The sequence below is a fragment of the Lissotriton helveticus genome, chromosome 4_1 (assembly GCF_964261635.1).
Source record: "Lissotriton helveticus chromosome 4_1, aLisHel1.1, whole genome shotgun sequence".
Classification (NCBI taxonomy): Eukaryota; Metazoa; Chordata; class Amphibia; order Caudata; family Salamandridae; genus Lissotriton; species Lissotriton helveticus.
Genome location: NC_136063.1, coordinates 182,960,982 through 182,980,923, shown reverse-complemented (window position 1 = coordinate 182,980,923; position 19,942 = coordinate 182,960,982).

The following is a 19,942-nucleotide window of genomic DNA, read 5'->3' as shown; positions in this document are numbered from 1 at the left end:
ACATGTGATAGCAACAATTTGGTGTACTTATTGAAATGTCAGTGTGGACTTGCTTACGTAGGGAAAAGCATAAGAAAAATCAAAACTCGTATTATCGAGCAAAAGAGTAATATTTGATTAAAAAATCAAAAATCCACAGTTGCTGCGCATTTCAATGCAGCTAATCACAATCCGAGCCAGTTACGTTTTTGCATCTTGGAGATAGTATGATCACTCCCCGGACTAGACAATTCCCAATATCTTCTAAGAAGAGAACTGTTCTGGATATACCGTTTATCTACCGTACAACCTATGAACCTTTAGAATACAGTTGCTTTCTTTAGAATGTACGTTTCATACCGGACAATTGATCTTTTTCCACTATGATTTATGACTAATATCAGATCTGTGTTCATTTTACACCATATTACACATGCTGTTCACATATCTGACATTCCCAACTTTTACTGAGTTTACTGCACGGATACACGTCACACCTGCACGTTACATTCTTCATATTTTTCTAATGTATTCCCACATTTTCCCCATGCACATTTATCCTTTTTTCTTTTACATCCTCCTTTTTATCTTTCTTTTATCGTCATTGTACACTTAATCATTAGCGTTCTGAACATCACTTTCTGAATATATTCCGGGCATGCATTTAAATTTCACGTAGTATTTCTTCAAGTTCCATTCTAAGGAGGGAACATTACATATCACATGTCACTTCACGAATCAGGTTGCCGGCACACATATCACGTGATCCACACGTATACACGTTTTAAACGTAGCGCGCACTCACTCCTCACACAGCATCTTCCGGGTACGGGGAACACATCGCGTTACATTTTGGTTAGTTTCGACCACGATAACCGCCTTTTGAAAATGCTTGCTGAAGATTCTTAGGGACTCGTTTTCATCTTTCTCACTTCATTTTTCCATGCACGCCGCTAAAAATTGTACTGGTTTACCCTAATCACAGGTTAGACCATGTTTACATACACGGTTCTTAAACCTTCTAGCACAGCTTTCCTTAAGTTCAACCACGTTTGTAGACTCGTTGTTTTTTAACGTCCCTCTCACGGAACTAGTGCACATTACCAGTATGTTCCCGCTAACATCCATTTTCACCGCATGTGCACTTGTTAACAGTTCTAACGATCTGTTTTCACCACCTTTCTTTTCCTCTTTTTTTACTTGTGTTCTTAGAGTTATCACGAACAGCGCACAACCACAATTGCACGTCGTTTCACCATACGCCTAAGAATCGATTCTCCTGACCATTGTTTTACATAAGAAAGCACACACAGTTCACAGAGTACCACTTTTTAACCAGATCTGCCACTGCTCATTCACGTTTTTGTGTATAAATATGCATGTACACAATCATCACCAAAAGTGACATGTATTTGACAAAATTGTATGTTCATAAGCTTACTGCTAAATGTGCTTACTTGATTGCTTTTAGAGAACAAGTCCCCTGATGAAGGGCTCTCGCCCGAAATGCATTGGGCAAAACATCACAACATGATGTAACATGTTATGAAAATAATAATATGACCGAGTGGGGTGGGATTACTTATGGGGGGTGATGAAACAATATGGCTTTAAAGGACGTTTTTTAAAAAGTATACAAGCTTTGTATAAAGATCCTAATGCCAAGATCAGCTATGCAGGGGCTGTTTCATCTAAATTTTTAATCTTACGGGGGACACGGCAGGGGTGCCCTCTGTCACCCCTACTTTTCGCTCTTTCCATGGAGCCGTTTATTAATGCCCTTCAAGAGCAAGTCAAAATAAGACCCATGCATCATGAAGACAAAATCTTGAAAATCACTGCTTATGCCGATGACTTAGCCATCTATACCACCAATGTGGTAGAAGCACTAGGAGGGATCTCAGAAGAAGCCAACAACTTTGGGGCTATTGCCGGTTACAAACTTAATATAAATAAAACGCAAGTTATAATGAATTATCAGTCTAATCCTCAAGTTTTAGGACATTGCCTGGCAGCGATTTATTTAGGGGTTAAAATTTCTTCAAAGATCTCGGATATAAACTCATTAAACTACGAACCTTTATTGAAAGAAGTGGCAGCTCTTTTAAAAAAGTGGCATAAGATTCCGCTTAACTTGCTGGGTCGAATTAATTTGATTAAAATGAATGTCCTGCCTAAATTCTTATATCTTTTTCGTTGTATTCACTGCGCGTTAATAATTTGTTTTTTTAAAAGTTGGACAGTATTATTAATAGCTTTTTGTGGGGCTATAAGAAGCCTCAGATCGATGGCAATTCTGAAATTACCATTGGAAAAAGGAGGCCTTAACTTCCCTGATTTTAGAGCCTACTTTTTTGCTTCTTTTTTGAACCGGCTTCGTAGTCTGTTTACTAGTTATAATCAATTTTTCTTTCATCAATTTATGCTTGGCAGAGAGGCAAAACAATTTTTGGCAAAGGTGCAGGACCCGAATTATTTTAAACGTGTAAAATTCAAGACTGCACGGGATGCAGTACGTATCTGGAATATGATTATGACTAATTGTGAAACTTCTTTTTTTCACACTGACTTGTTACTTTGGGGTAATCCTGGACTCCCAGGGATTTTTAGTGATAATACGGGACGAGACTGGGCTAAATATGGTATTCTAAAACTGGGAGACTTATACGGTTCAAATGGTTTCTTACAATTTGAAACTTTGAAACTTTTGTTCAAATTACCGGAAATGATGCGTTAAGTATATTCAAATAAGGGACTATTTAATTCGAAAGATGAACCTGATATCTGTAAGTAGCTCAGATTTATGGAGTTGTTTTTACTCAACAAATTGAAAATCATTAATTAGTATGGGATATAAGTGTTTAATAATAATAATAATAATAATAATAATAAAGACATTTATAAAGCGCTATGGTTACGCCATGCCGGCGTGTCCCCGCGCTAAAGAGAGAAGCTCACCAGAGGAGAGGTCAGTACATGGCAGGAAACACTAAAGTAGACTTACAAGGAGAACAGATGTGTTTTCAGTTGACGGCGAAATTTGGTTTCAGATGGCTCCAGGCGGAGACTGGTGGGAAGTTTGTTCCAGCCTATCGCCGCCGCCACTCTAAAGGACCGACCTCCCATTTTTACTCTCCTATAGCGGTGGGTCACAAGCGTGCCCATTCCGCCCGATCTAAGCGGACTGCGTGGCTCATACCAGGTAACCAGACCCGCCAGATAGCCAGGAGCTTTATGCCAAAGGATCCGATGACATATTAGGAGGGCTTTGTACATTATTCTTTTTTTCACTGGGAGCCAGTGGAGGGTCTCCAGCGCGGCTCTGGAATTGGCTCTTCTTGGGAGTCTAAGTACTAGGCGAGCAGCAGCGTTTTGCAGTATCTGGAGTTGTCCTATACTTTTACTAGAAGCTCCCAAGAAGAGGACATTCCCGTAGTCGAGGCGTGACGTAATCTGTGCTTGGCGCCGAGCCTCCAAGGGGAGGAGGTCCAGGGTTTTATTGAGAGTCTTTAGTACTCCAAAGCACTTGCCCACTAATCGACTAATGTGTATCTCGTAAGAGAGTGTGGGATCCACCCATATCCCTAAGTTCTTAGCTTCAGGACAGGGTGTAGGCATAGAGCCTAGACAGCTTGGCCACCAGTCACATGTCCGGAGCCGTTGATCACCACCAACCACCAAGACTTCTGTCTTGGAGCCGTTCAGTTTTAGACAGTGATTATCCATCCAAGTAGCCAATGCTTGCATGCAGGCTCGGAAGTTATTGGCTCCAGCTGCAGGTGTTTGGGTGAGGGTGAGTAGGAGCTGCGTATCGTCGGCGTAGGAAACAATCTCTACGCCGAACGATTGGAATACCTCAGCCAGGGGGGCCATATATAAATTAAAAAGAGTAGGACTCAGAGCTGAGCCCTGTGGCACCCCCTATTCCAATACCATCTCCTTAGACTGAAACGAGCCCCGCTGGACCTGAAAGCTTCTGCCCGTCAGAAACTATTTTAGCCAACCGAGTGCTCTATCAGTCACACCTCCTCTGTTCAGACACTGTAGCAAGGTAATATGTGCTACAGTGTCGAACTCTGCACTAAGGTCTAGCATGACCAGTGCCATGGTTAGGCCTGCGTCAGCTCCCTGACGTAGAGTTTCGGTGGCTCGTAATAAGGCCGTCTCAGTAGAGAAACCCCTTCGGAACCCCGATTGGGAGGAGTGCAGGAGATTAGTCTTCTCCGCAAATGCCATCAATTGCACATTTGCAATTTTCTCTGCAATTTTCGCAGTATAGGGTAGCAGAGAAATGGGTCGTAGGTTCTCTAGGACATCATGGCTTACATTACGTTTTTTCCTAATGGGTAACACAATGGCCTTTTTCCAGTTTCTCGGAAGGGTGTGGGAGTTAAAGGATGTTACAAGGACGTTAAATCAAAACAAGCTGGATGAAACTCCTCGATTAGCGATAAAATGGACTTCCATATTAGGATTTAATGTGACAACTCAGAATATCTCAAATGCTTTAGTAAACATCTACAAAGAGACTTATTCATCTAGTCTAATGCTTCAATCCTACAGAACAATATCCCACTTATATTATACACCACTAAGAATTTCCAAATGGGCACAAAACAATCTGAACAGTGACCGTACTAAATGCCCTAAGTGTGGGCTGGTGGCTGCAGATATTGTACATATGATTTATACATGTCCGGTATTAACAGGGTATTGGTCGGTAATAGAAAATATTCTATATAAGCAAAAAGTAATCAGTTCTGCATTATCCGCAGCCTCAATTTTACTTGCATTATACCCATCTAGCACTACCAACATAGCTTTGTTAATTATACTTCTGACCAGCGCTAGATTGGTTATTGCGAGAGCTTGGATCTCCCCGAACCCTCCTCATACAATGGAATGGTGGGCGTTAGTTAATGAGATCTATAATATGGAGGGTTCAATTGCAAGGAACCGGGGAATAAAAGCAACCGGGAAGTTTGTTAAAATTTGGGGCACCTTTTTAGAATAGTACATGACTACAGAAGACACTAATAGTAGTAGGCCTCAGGGAATATATATCTGTGTTTTTCCAATTTGTCATTATGGATACAGGAATATGCATAATTTCTCCATTTGCTTTTTGTTCTGTCTTATGGCTATATTTGAAGGATGTGTAATGCAAAGAGTCTGGCGATACTTTATTTGTATTTTGATCTGTACCGTTATTTGATTTTATATTATATGTTTTGTTAAAAATGTATCCGTTGATCTCCTTGCCCTGCTTGTCAATAAAGAATTTAAAAGAAAATAATAATATGACAATAAAATGATGAATTGAAAACTCCATACGAACCAGCATTGAATGTTTTCTTAAAACTACGCAACAGAAGTTAATCTCGAGTGCCTCCAGGAGACGTTACTCCTACGGGAAATAATGCACATTCATATATACGCACCCTCAGCTCAGGAGGGTTTACCTGTATGGCACCATCCACCTTCATTTAAGAAATACATACTCAGAAGAATCCTCGAGTGCGATTTCCACATTCCATTTTGGATAATCACCAACAACAGAGTACCTTGTGGTGTGTGTTACGGAGGGAGGGTGCCAACGACCTCGAACTGAGGCCACAATGTTTAAGACACCACGCGCTACGAAGTGCAAGCTAGCACAGATTTCCATTTGCACACTTGGGTCCTTCGGACTCTGCAGACTTCCCCAGTACTCCTTGAATGCCTCGCATTATGGCACCTCAGGTGGCACTCTGATCTTTACAAGCACACTCCTCTCTGCAGTGTGATTACTGCAAACTTTAGGATGGTCGTTGTCCCAACTAACGAAAGTTCCTTCCCTTTGCCGTTGCCCCATTTACAGTCCTTAATGATCTCTTGCAAATGGGTAGATCCTTTCTGTCCCTGAGATTGCGTGTACAGGAGCCCAGCAGACCGGCCCTTGAAGAGTGCTAAAGGCCCTGGGCCGTGACAGGAGGCATTTGACTGCAGGCCAGCAACATCCAGGCAAAAATCCACCAAGTGATGGTCGCCTTCTTGGAACACAGCAAGCCACAGCCCACCACATGTATGTGGATAATCCAATTGCAGTCCCTCTTGTTCCAGTGGTTTCTCTTGTTGATGTCACAGCATAGCACCAGCGTAGAATGGTTCCAATCTCAAAAGCATCTCTAAACTCCTGAGGACAGAGCCCCAGTAGTTATACCCACAATGGCTTTGGAAAATGAGATCAGTTCAAAGGGCGCCTTTGAAATGCACAGGCCCTCTCTAAATTTAGGCCTGTTTGTCATCCTACCCTGGGAGGCTTGATTAATATCTTTAGTGGGGTCAGGACCCTTCCTCTTGCAATGCAGGTGCCAATGACACCCCCTCATATCCGTCCCAGGAAGGCCCCTCAGAGTCAGAGGTCTGCAGTTTTCCTTGAGTGCCGCTAGTTTATGGCTGTCTATCAGGAGTGCACAGATGTAGCTGGCCCCCCAGCACCCGGATGTGGATTAGAGACAGGGTGACAGGCATACAGAGAGCCATGAGCCTAGAAATGCCCACTTTCCCAAAGTGGCATTTCTACATTAGTAATATCAAATCAACTCTCATTACTGGAAAGGATTTGCCATTACTAATCCATCAACACTAAACACCATACTGCTACTCTTCTGTAATTAGGAAATACAACTCAATAGCCTTTCTACAGAACTCTCATGTTAATCAATGCGAGAAACAGGCCTCACAGTACTAGACATAGCATCCAATGTTATTCACTACTAGGGCATGTAGTGCAAATGTGCACATACCCTACCTTTTCCCTACACCACATTCTTCCCCCAGTAGGCAAGGCACATGCAAAACTTGGCAAGTAGCTTTTAAATGCCAAGGCGATTAACAGTAACCTACGCACACAGGCCCCGCCATAGCAAATGTGTGGTACATTTGAAGAGCTACCTCCGTGGGTTGCACAACCAGTGATGCAGGCCTACCTAGTATCATTTGAGTTACATGCCCTAGGTATATGTCTTACCATTGGACAAGGGACTTACAGCTAGCTCCGATCAGCCAATCATGTATACAGCAATCACCAGTATGTATATGACTAGCACAGCACTTTGGCACTAAATGGCAGTGTCAAAGCACTCAAAATCCTAATGCTAGCCCATAGATCAGTGGAAAACCAGACAGGACAAAAGCAAAAGTAGAGGAAAAGCTCCCTAAGGGGCCATTTCCAACAGTATACAATATTTTGAAACCAATATTTGTGTTACACAATATTGTTTTTTTGATATTCTGTCAGTGATCCGAAGGCCTGTCTCTGAGGTCAAGTTGGAGGGAGTTGCAGCTTACTGTTGTCAGGTTACTAACCACGTGCCTTAGAGAATCTCTTGTGGTAGCAAAATGGATTCCAACTTCTCTCCTGTTTAACCCAAGCCATGCCTCCACAGTGAATGTAGGGTAGCAAGGGCTAAGCAGGGTAAATGAAAAGAGGTCATTTTCAAAAGTACAGTCTGGCTCGCTGAACACTCATGTCTATCATCACGTGTATACGTCTTGTTTGAGAGTTAGCAATAAATTAGGAAAGAGGAAAAATAAATTATTTTTTGTCACAGTCACATAATAATGTCACCAATTTTTGTGCCCCAATCTGTGGCAAAGTAGTTCATTTCTCCTAATGATTACTGTGGTTTCTCTTTGCCTCCATCTACTCAACCTAGGTACTCTTCTGTAATCTTTACTCCTCTGGTTTTTACCTGGAAACATTAGTATATGCTAATCTCCTACACTTTTGTTTTCTTTGTCACCAGATTTACTCCTTGCTGCGGATATGAACAATGGTAGGAGAAGGCAGTGGAAACAGCAGAATCGGTCTGGGGTACCAGACAGCTCCTAGACAAAGAAACAGATGTAGTTAATGAAATTGTAGAAGCAATGGGGGTGGGGATCACAGAAGTAAGTAATGCCACTCCCCAAATGGCCACTTGGATCTCCTGGAAAATAAGATCTCATCAAATTCCCTCAAAAGGGTAAACTCACCTGATTTTAAAGCACAACATGACAGACACTGTCTTTGCACTCGTGGCCCAATCTGGGGTGAGATGCTTAGGCATTACTAGTGATGTTTCCTGAGGGCCAAGGCCAGCTTGTGGGGAGGTTGATCATTGGTTTGTTGGGCAAGGGCCTGAAGACCAAAGCCAAAAGGTGGAGTGGAAAGGAGTGAGATTAAGAGCAGCAGAATGCAGAGATCTGGAAAGCAAACAACAAGAAAATGTTCCAGACAAGACGGTGGGGCCGCGTCTATGGATTGCTTTAAACATCAAAATAAAAAAAAACTATACTGACCTATCTTACTAGCAGCCAGGCAGCTAGCGTGAAATAGAATGGTGTGCTAGTTCCAAGACAAACTAAATATCACACAGATGACAAATTGTATACCTTTGTCCACTTGTGAGAAAGTTTTGGAAAACTCACAACTAGAGTACTACAGTAGTTTGTTTTGCTCAGAATCAACTAGGAGCATAGTGGTATAGAATGGGATATTCAGGAATATTTTCTGGATATGAAGCAGTGTAGGTCTATTTTTGAAAAAAATAGCAAACCAATGTGTCTGGCAGAGGGAGAATAAACAGGAGTTTGAGAGAATAATTAATTAAGTAATGTAGAGAGCAGTGAATATTGTTTACAATAAATGTAAATGTAAATTTGTAAAGTGCATTATACCATAGACATCGCAGTGCTGTAACCATCAAGAGCATACGGGGGTGACCAACAAAGGCAATTATAGCTGTTAAAAAAGCCAAGTCTAAACACATTCTTGTGAAATGCAGAGTTTGAAGTAATACTAGCAATGTCTACCGGGAGAATGTTTCATAACCTAGCAGCTGCCACAGAGTTTGTTGGACAATCTATAATATCTGTCTTCGATGAATATTGAATTGAGGATCGCTGCACCACATGCACCCAGTGCATCAAAAGAATAATTACAAAATGTCTGCAGTCCAGCTGTTATGGCATTGTACCAACACAGGATGGAGGCATAATCTGTCTTTCTGTGCACCCAATGTGCCATGCAAGCCTCATGGGTATAGTGTAACTGCAAGAACTGGGATGAATTGATTCTAAAACATACTGGCTGCTTTTGGTAATTATATCTGTAGCTGATATTTCAACAATGAGATGTAAAAGGTGCATTTTTAACCGACTTTATTGATCATTATTATATGTTTTTTAATTTACTTGGGTGTTAAGTAAACGTTGCTGCTCTGTGTGCCCAAAGAAATGACAAGAATCCAAGGCTAACATTAAGATCTTGCACTGATGCAAAACAATTCCTCTACATGGTAAGCCCCAAAAGGAAAGGTCCACACTTCCTTGTCTCCCAGTGTTTGCAGTATACTGCCCCTAATGTTATGTTAGATCCACTTAGTAAAGTGTTATGAATCACGCCCGGAAGTGCATCTTGGCGCTCGCTTACACATAGCCAGAATCCAGCACCAAAAACTCACAGGTCATCAACAGTTTTTTGAATATGACACAATCAGAACAGTGGGAAAGGAGCGGAAGTTGATTCCTTGCCATGGGGTTCTGTAAGAGAACGCTCTGCCTCCATATCTCGAAGCAAGAATGCCTTGTCACTGGATCTTAGCATGTGAAGGGGACATTGATAGCACAGTTTGTCTTTTAGGTACAAAGGAGCTTTATCCAGCAAAGCTTTGTGAGTAAGGTAACATATTTTGAAAACAGTGCACTTTCTGACCGAAAGCCAGTGAAGAGTTCTGAGAATGGGCACAGAGGGAGAGCCTGCTGAGAGGTTACACCCTAGGCAGGCAGCCATATTTTGCACCACCTGGAGTTTGGACAGTAGGGTGCCATTCACTGCCATAAACAAAGCATGACTGTAATCAAGGCAGCTGTTGACCAGAGCCTGGACCAGTGTTTTCTGTGCCGAAGATTGTTGCCAAGGAAAAACTTTCCTCGGTAGCCACATTGTAGCAAAGCATGTCCCTCTAATTGCGGTTATTTAACTTTTTTCATAGACAGCTCCTGGTCTAATTTAACATTCAGATTTTTTCCGTATTGACTTGGGGATGGAGTTAATCTGAGATCAGGGGCCCACCAGTCAGGAGACAAGAGGTGTTGAGCTTTGCCGAACAGCAGAATTTCAGTTTTCCTGCTGTTCAGCTGAAGACAATTCTTCGACATCCATGCTGCAATAATCCTCATACAATCCAGGAATTGGTGCTTAGCACCGTCGATGTCTTGTCCCAGGGAGATGATCAACTGCGTATCGTCTGCATATGAATTTACATCAAAGCCACATCCTTTAACAATCGGAGCCAAAGGAGCTACGTAGATGTTGAACAGCGTCGAGCTCAAAGATGAGCCCTGCGGCTCTCCTTTATTGATAGAAACCGTTAGAAACCTAACACAATGTGATATTCTTCATACAATGCTACGTTTGTACTTTGCAAAGGAAATGTTTCACTCAGATACCCTAACCAAATGCCAGTCACTGATTAAGGGAGCTGCTTAACATTCAAAATAAAGGAGGGGTTAATAGGAGAGTCATATAATATTTTCTTGCTATATTATGTTAATTTCACACTAATGTAGATTCGAGGAACAATGCTGCAATTATCCTAAAATATAATGATGATTGAAGGGTTTAGCGTTATTAAACAATTTTTTGTAGATTGAACAATACTTTAAATGCATGCCTATAGCATGTAAAGTCATTTTTACATTTGTGCAGGGAAATGGAACCAGATATACTCAGTGAAAAATAAACATCATTAGGCCAGTAGTGCAGATACTGATGTCTGAACTTAGTAGTCACAGTGAAATAGTTTCTAGACACCTGATTAATTTAAGTAGGAGCTAAGTTCGTTTTTATCACCTCTCAGTGTTGTTCCCTGGCCATCCATAACCTTTGTTTCACCATGTTTTGACTGCACGTTTGGCCAGGAACTCCCTGCACAGTCAAGCCAGCCTGAGCATAATCTACACAAGTATCTCCCAGAAGTGCAGAAACAATCCAATATTTACCATGCCAGAGAAACAACTTAAACTTATTGTTAGAAACTATTGGGAATTACCCTCTTTTGGTGGTATTCCACCTGATTTTCACCATCACTACCTTATTTTTGCTAAACCTTTTTTCGTTAGCTTTATGACCCTGCACACTTTACTTCTTCTAACCAGTGGTAAAGTTCTTGTGCTCTCCCTTCCAAAGCTGGTAACTTTGCTATACACCTGATTGTTATATTTAATTTACTTACAGATCTCTAGCAAATGATACTACTGGTACTCAGGGCCTATAAACTAATTCCACAATAAAACATTTCTCAGACCTGCCATTGCAGCCTGTCTGTGCAATTTTAAACTGCCATTTCAAATTGGCAGAAAAAAACTATTGCCAGGCCCAAACCTTCCTTTTTCATATTTACAAGTCACCTCCAAGTTCGGTATTAAAGGCTCATTGGGCAGGGTGCGTAGTATTTAAAAAGTAGGACATGTGGGGGACGTGGCTGAGCGGTCCAACATGGCGGGCACACTCTAGATGAGCTCTGGAGGCCCGCAAATAAATCCTTTATCTATCCTGCCCCATCAGCGTCTAATTAACCCCAGTCCTTCCCGCATTGTGTCTGTCCGTGCCTGGCGCGCTGCAGTGGCATCCGGTTGCCGAATTACCAACAGTGGAGCTGGCTGGCGGAATTGCTCCCGATCCGGGGCCTGCTGTCCGGGCTCTCGTCGTGCTGCACCCTGCCTCCCCTGGGTTTTGGCGGTCAGATTGTGCCTGCAACCTGCATCGGGTGGGTGGAGACTCAGGAGGGCGACCAGTGCAGAGCCGGCAGTACATCGCTATATCACCATCGTGGAGTAACTGATCCGCAGTTGCTGCGTCACCCAGCGGGCTAGTCTGGCATGTGGACAGGGACCAAGGGCCTGTGTTCGGGTACCCCCGCCGCTGGACCGGTTTACCTCGCTTGTTTGATGGCTTGAGGGACGGCGGCAGCTCATACCCGTTCCCCCTTGGCTGCTGACGGACTTCTGTGGTGCTTGCATAGATCCTAGCAGCACCGTGGCGGGGGATGCCATTGCCGGCGGGCGTGGCAACTATTGATATGGCACCTGGCTGCCGGGAATTGCTGTGACTCAGGCCTGTGCGGCGCGACGACCTGCTGGTGCAGAAGAAATCTCCTCAGGTTAGTGCCCCCCCCTCCATTGTCTTGGCTTCATCTCGGGGGTTTCTGGCTGGCCCCTTACAAGTGCTGTGATCCTACCTGGGCCTCCCAACTCCACCCTCTGCAGGCTTCATTGGAGTCCTTCGGGGGTTCTCCCCTGTTTTCCAGATGGCTGGCGTGGAGTGGTGTATCCCAGTTCTGGTGCGCTGGATCGGGTGTGGGGCTCACTACCTTACCTGCTTTGCTATTGAGGACTCCCCTGTTTGTACCTTACCATTGGGGCCGGTGACTTTATCCAGGACCTGGAGCCCCCCATAGTACTGTGGGGTGGCGGAGGTGGCATAGCAGACCATCGGCCCGCCCTGAGCCCCTCACACAGCTGTTGTCCAGTTGAGATCCTGCGAGCGACCTGCCCCCCATATATCGGGTGGGGTGCGTGTGTGGACCGCTGTCCGAAACTGCCAAAGCTCATCGCACCTTTACTGTGATCACTGTGGAACGTCCCTTCCACCGTGGTACGCTGTGCAAAGGACACATAGCCTGGAAGTGGCACCCATTAGGGGGGTGCGGAGTCGCCTGCATGTGGAAGCATCCGTGCTAGGTCCCGGTGCGGCTTGTGTGCGGGTTGACTCCGCGTCTGCCACTCTGCCTGCCTCGGCCTGACTGCCTGTGGTGAGGGAGCCCTCTATATCTTTAACCCCCGGGTGCTTTCACCGGTACAACTGTTGCGCTGAGGTGCGGGTGCGCCACTAATTGATTCCTGCAGAACTCTACTGGCTTGTGTAGGTATATCTGTTTCAACATGACAAGTTGCGAAGCGCCAAACAAAGCACACTCGATCGCTATGCTGCCACTGGGGCGCAATCGGCGGATCCAACGAGTCAGGGCCCTGCTGGTACGGATAGCACTGCGTTGATGGAGGCAATAACGCAATCCGGAGACGTGCATATGGGTAAGATTGGTTGGTGGCGTTGGGCATGATACTGATCCATCAGGACCTCCGTAGAGCGGTTGACAGGATAACGGAGGCCGAAACCCAGATCTCAACCACGGAGAAGCAGTTGCCTCCCTTCACAAGAAGGTGTCCTCTCTGGAATCCATCACTAAGGGACTGGCGCTCAGGGCGGAGGATGCAGAAGGCAGGGCCCGGAGGAACAATCTTCGTTTTATAGGTTTTCCAGAGGGGTGCGAAGATAATAACATGGAACGATTCCTTACCATGTGGATACAGAGCTGGATCCCTCAGTCGTCTCTATCTAAATGCTTCATCATTGAATGCGCACAACATGCTTTGATGCAACAGCCAGGTCTCGGCCGATTATAACTAGATTCCTCAAGGTCCATGACCATGATGTCGTCCTCACACAGGCCAGATTGGCGGGCAGACTCCAGCATGATTCCCACCACATTCTCATCTTTCGAGACTATACACAAATGGAGCAGCAACGTCGGCAGTCATTCACGGCTGCTAAAGCCCGCCCGTGAGATCTTAAACTCCAGTATGCATCGCTCTTTCCCGCCCGGCTGAGAGTAATATACGAAACACCTACTCTTTTCTTTGACACTCCCGAGGAGTTTTTTGCCTGGACGGATGAAGGATGTTAGCTCCAGCCATATACTCCGCCACGCATCGATTCGGAGTCGTCATATGGTGAGGCCACGCAGCGGCTTCCTAAGACCAAGGGAAAATAAACCGAAGATCATGCTCGAGGCATCGCTCGAAGTCCCAAGGTGCCTCCGGCTCCCAGGGTGATGATGGTCTACGTGACACTTCGCTGGCTCACTGTGGAGATTAAAGTCTGTCGGAGACGTCCTTATACGGACTGGACTGGCCAGTGAAATCTAACTCTCTTCCCTATTTTATATTTCTTTTTTGGTTATGTAATACCAGTATTGGGGTCTGAGAACCTTGATTTGTTTGGTTATTATTCTGATGGAACTAAACATGGGCCTACATGAGGTCTGCACCCCACTCCTCTCCTCTCAGCATCTGCGAACTTAACATTTCCATGGGGATAGTTTTATGGGGAACCATTGGTATGGGACCGGGCCTTGCTCCCATTGGGGTGGTGGTACGATGCTCACGGCAACAGATACTTCTATTGCTCTTGAAGTATCGGGTGGGGGAGAGAATGGGTTTTCTCTTTTGTTTGATGTTCTTTGTTATTGCCACCAAGTCTTTCGTTCTATGTGCTTTGAAATTGTCAGTGTCATCCACATTATCAGCTGCTTTAATATATGTACCACTGTCTATGTCGCAAGATGTAGCTGGGGCCGGGAGTAGAGAGCTCCGAATCCCTAGCTGGAATGTTAATGGTCTACTGGATAAAATTAAACGGGGTGCCGTGTTGAGCCATGCCAAGTGGCCCAGGGCAGGTGGTCTCTCTCTGCAGGAGACCCAATTGGCAGGCACTAAGGCACCCTGTTTGAGACAGTTTGAGGTTGCACACAAGTACTATGCTGGTTTCTCTAGAGGCTCCTGGGGTGTCACAATATTCATGCATCGCAGTGTCCCATTCGTTCATAGTCACACATGGCTGGATCCACAGGGTAGATTCATTATGATATATGGGACGCTCTACGGGGAGTCCATTGTTCTAGGTAGTGTTTATGCTCCTCCCACCTCTCGTGGTCCCTAGTAGAGAAGCTGAAGACGCTATGGATTGACCTTCAATCGGTATTAACTGGAATGATGTTATGTCCATGTCGCAGGATAGATGGCGCTCCCCGGCCCGAGTGGCAGAGATCCCAGATTTCAAACTATTCACCCTAGTCCAGGGCTTGGGATGGGTGGACTCAAGGAGAACTATACACCCGCACACATGCCTACATTTTCTTTTCTAGAGTACATTACTCCTTTTCCCGTTTAGATTACATCTTCCTTTCGGTGACACACACTCACAGTTTGGTTGCGGCCGCAATTCTTCCCAGGGGGCTATCCGATCATTCACCAGTGTCAGGAACTAGTATACAAGGTAGCACATAAATTCTAAAAGATATAACTGGTTTATTCTCTATAAGTACATTAATGATGGTCCCTATCAAGGTAACCGGAAAACGACACCCCACTACCACGGATGTCACTTCTGGGGAGTTCAAGAGAATTCCCCTCTTAAACTATACACAATAGTTGTACCTCGGCACTCTTAAATTCCATGTTTCCATTCATGTGTAGTAAACCATAACTCCTGATCCCAACTCATTGTAGCAACTCACTGGAAAAAATCTATTTGAAATGAGATGGCACCAGGCTGCCCTGCAGGGGGAGGAGAAGCCCGGAAGGTGAAAAGGCCTGGGCTGGTGCCATAAACCAATTGACCCATCTCCTGCTGAGGATCCAGACCACCAGTATCAAAGGGAGAGAGGTGACACTGGGAGGGAGACACCTAAAACTGATTTAGGGAGGGGTCAGGGACCCCTAACCACATGCAAACTTCAAAGACATCAATGGGTATAACTATGAGAGCTGAAGCCCCTGAACGTTGGAATGAAACAGATATGGATTGAGACTGAAAAGGCTTTGACTCATTCTGTGGTCAAGTGAAACCTCTGCTAAAGAAGGAACAACTGAAGAGACTGCTGTGGATAGACCAATACTTGCTTTGTGATCTGGGGCTGGTCTGCAGTTTACTGTTCTAACTAAAGAAGAGGCTGTTGGGACTTTGCTTGGAGATGCTTGATCCCCGGCTTGAAGAAGACTATGCTTTGTGTTGTGCCTTGTAACCCCAAGCATCATGTGCCCCAATGGAAGAACTGAGTCTTGGATGTGCTGGGTGCGTGTCATGGTGCTGCCCGGGTGTTGGTGAAGAGCGCCGGGGCCTCGTAGGCACCAAAAGAAGAAGTGAGTCTCTGACACGCAAGAGTGCATGTCGTGGTGCAGCCAGCGCGTTGGTGAAGATCGCCTGGACATTGTGTGCACCGGGAGAAAAGGAGAGGCTCGAATGCGCAGGGCTCGTGTTGAGGTGGAAGCGGAGCATTGGTGATGAGTGCCGGATCGTCGTGAGCACAGAGAAGAGGCGAGTTGCTGATACGAGGTGGGTGTGACAAAGTGCAACCTGAGGTGCTAGTGAAGAGTGCCTGGTTAGGGTGTGCACTGAATTGAAGTAAAATGTCTCCACAGTGCTGAGGGCGGGTCTTGGTGTGGACTGAGACCGCTGGAGTGAGGGCCAAGTCATTGGGGCCCTCGGAGTTGTTCAACAGCGGCCCGGACCAGCAGCCATGGAAAAGATGAGTCGCTGGCCCGAGTCCATCGCAGCCCGTGATGGAGTTCTGGATCAAGTCCAAACTCGCTGATCTCGGGAAGGAGAGTGGGAATGTGTCCCCCCAAGTGACGTGGATCAACACCTGGGATGGGGTGCGGGCCCGGAGGGACACTCTCTCGGCCTCCCGCTTCAGTCAGCTGTGCAAACTGTTGCTTTGGTTTGGACCCTGGCACATGCTGCCCCAAGACAGGACAGTACTGGGGCCAGAGTGGGAAGCAGTACTGTTTGTGTCATCACTTGATCCATAACAGGGCCACTGTTAACGGAGCACGTAAACTGTCATATTACACTTTGCATTATTGCTGCTAACGAACAATCAAACTGTCGTATGACGCCTGACCTCATTTGTGCCTGACAAACTTTATGCTTGGTGTGCTACGCACTGCGTTATTTCTCCCTTGCATATTACCTGATTGTGACTTGGAGCATTGCATTCTTTCTCCAGTGCACAGTATCTCAGTATAACGTGGAACAGTGTAATATTTCTTCATTGCACCGTACAGAATTGTAGTGTGACACATTGCTTTGTTTCTCCCTGATACAGGGCATGCAGGTGGTGATACGCATTGCATTATTCCTTCAATTGCAAACACATGACTGGGGCGCTATGTATGGCTTTGTTTCTCTGTTGCACATTATAAGAGAATATCGTTACGCATTGCAGTATTGTTTCCTTTTGCAACGTGTGTGATTCTAGCAACAAGTCTTGCCTAACCTTTTGGGAAATGGTTAGAAGTGAGCTTAACTGTTGGTTAGAAGCAGTGGTTGGGATTAGAACCTACCAACCCACCGGAAAGAATACTACCCATTCTTATATGTTGATTTTGTATCGTGTGGTTTTATAGTATAATTGCTGATATAAAGATTATACTAATTTTTATCAATACTCATGTGGAGTTTATTTGTGATGACATCATGGGGTTACTGTGAGCGTGGTTGCATACTGAACACTTGTGCCGTGGAGAAAATCCACAAGAATGGGCTAACAAACAAACAAGTTTTTTATATAAAAGTATATACATTTTGATAAGACAATCACATATAAATACGGTCCAACATTTCGCCTTTCATAACCAACACTCATTCCAATTCAATTCGATTCAAAAGACCTTTATTCGAATTTCATAAAATTCATAAAAGTACATTCAATAAAGACAGTCCCATTCTCTATACAAATCTATTTACAGCAATCATAATCCTTAAAATTTATTACACCTCTCGTGAATCTAATTTTTAAGGGGTTTTCCATCATTTTGCGTACACGAATTATCAGTCTCAAGAAAGTGCTGGTTCGAAAAGTTAATTCATCTGTATCCAGAGAAAGCAACATTAAATAAGACTCCCCTAGAGAAAGGGGTCTTCGTTTTCCAAAATATGGAGTTAAAAACCAGTTAATATACTTTAAATAAAATTTACAGAAAAATAGGAAGTGCAAATCATTCTGTGTGCTTATCCCATCACACGGGTATGGGTTATAGTGTGCTGTATGATGATAACCCAAAGGAAAGCCCAATAAAAATTTCACAGAGCCTGCCCTTAGGCGGAATAACAGTGATCTTTCCCAGTTGGTCATGGGGAGAGTAAGATAAGGTGGGAGCGGTTGCCTACACAGTTCATTCACCATGTATGTCACAACAGTAGATTTGAGTGATTCCCTTCCCATTCTTTCTGAATTATAAAGTGCATATAGTGCTTGTTTGACCTCATTCTTATCTTTGGGCTCGATCTTGGATGAGTCGGAGAAAAGATCTCCCCTACCCACGGCACACAGTGTCTTTAAAACTCCCGCAAGCCAGGGGATAGCTAAGCCCTTTTCACATTCAAGACAATCGTTTATAATATCCTGTGTTAGGGCAGCTGAGTTATTCCTCCAGATCCTAAGCCAGAATAGAGCTGGCCTTGTCCTAATAAAATCACATGTACAGGGGAGGTTTAATTCCTTGTGACAAATAAACTCAGAGGATGAGATTGGGGCACCCAGTATTTTTCTACAAAATCGATTTTCTTCCCAACTTAACCCTAAACCCCAAACCTCTGCCCCATATGTGGCTACTGGTATGCACTGTAACCTAAAAATGTTTAAAATAGTTCTAGTGGCACCTATTTTCTTTGGGCGTGGCAAGCTCAAGACGGAATTGGTGGCTTGCGAGAACTTGCCCGTGGCGTGGGCCAAATGCCCACTCCACGAGCCGTTCGCAGCGAAAACCAACCCTAGATATGGGAATGTATTCACTGATTCTAATTTATCTGTCCCTACATGAATGGTATTGAGCTTCCGTTTCCCTGGGCCACATGTCATGATAAAAGATTTTTTTTAATTCACACGCAAGTCCATATATTGAACAAAAGTTTTAACAAGTTGGAGGAGGGCGTTAGGTGTGCGGCCCATAAGGACCGCATCATCTGCGTATAAAAAAACCGGTAAAGGTTGCCCCTGGATTATTGGCACATCTGGAGTCACTTGTTTTAAAGTTTTAGCTAAACCATTGATATAAATGATAAAAAGCAGGGGTGCTAAAACGCACCCCTGTCTAACCCCCCTACCTACTTTAATAGGTCCAGAAACTTCCCCGCCCATCCCAATCCTAACCGCTATGAAATTCTTATTAGGGACAGAGTTAAAATCATTATTATAAAAATGTATTAAATAAATCCGATTGTGTCTCTTGAATTCGAGAACCTGTACATTCGGATTCTCAGTTGGTAAGTCTCTAATAGTGCCACCGGCAATATTTTAATCCCAATGAGTAGTCTACCCACTGCACAGCCAAAGTCAGGTTTGGGTGCTGCCACACTAAAGCAGTGGTAGACCTCTATATGTAAGTTTTCTGTGGCCCATGTCTCCTGGAGCATGATAATGTCTTTGCCATCCAATAACTGTACCCATTTTGGGTCTGACAATCTTGATTCTAACCCAGCAACATTCCAGCTAAGGATTGTCAAGTCAGAATTACTAATGGGGCTGGCTAACTTACTCCTAACACCTTTGTCTATGCTCGGCTTGACTTTAATCATTGTTCGGTTTACATCCTCTTGTGTGGCTGTAGGTGAGGGGATTTGGTCATGCACTGCTGTTCCCTTAGCTTTTTTAACTTTTGTAGATACTAAATGTTCCCCTTTATTATTTGCCTCCTGAGGTTTGATATTACTTTTCTCATTCCCCAGTCAATCTTGATCTTCCAGGTTTGAGAAGGCTTGTTCAAACCGGTTATATGTTGGGATGTTATATATATGCCTCAACTCATTCCGGGGCATATTTTGGTTGAACCTTAAATTGGGCCTCTCTCTTGGATTGTACTGAGGAGGAATGGGAAAGCATGGATGGGGCAATAGGTACATTGGGAATGTAGCCTGATGGCACGGTGAGGAATTATTCCTAAGATTAAGATTTGGGTCCTGATAACACAGTGAGGGATTATTACTAAAATTAAAATTTGGGTCCATTAAGTGCCTATAAAAATAACCTAAGGGGAGCAGAGTTGTGTTAAATTCCCAAGTTGAGGGCAGTGGGGCATTAGCAAGCATCTTCTGGGC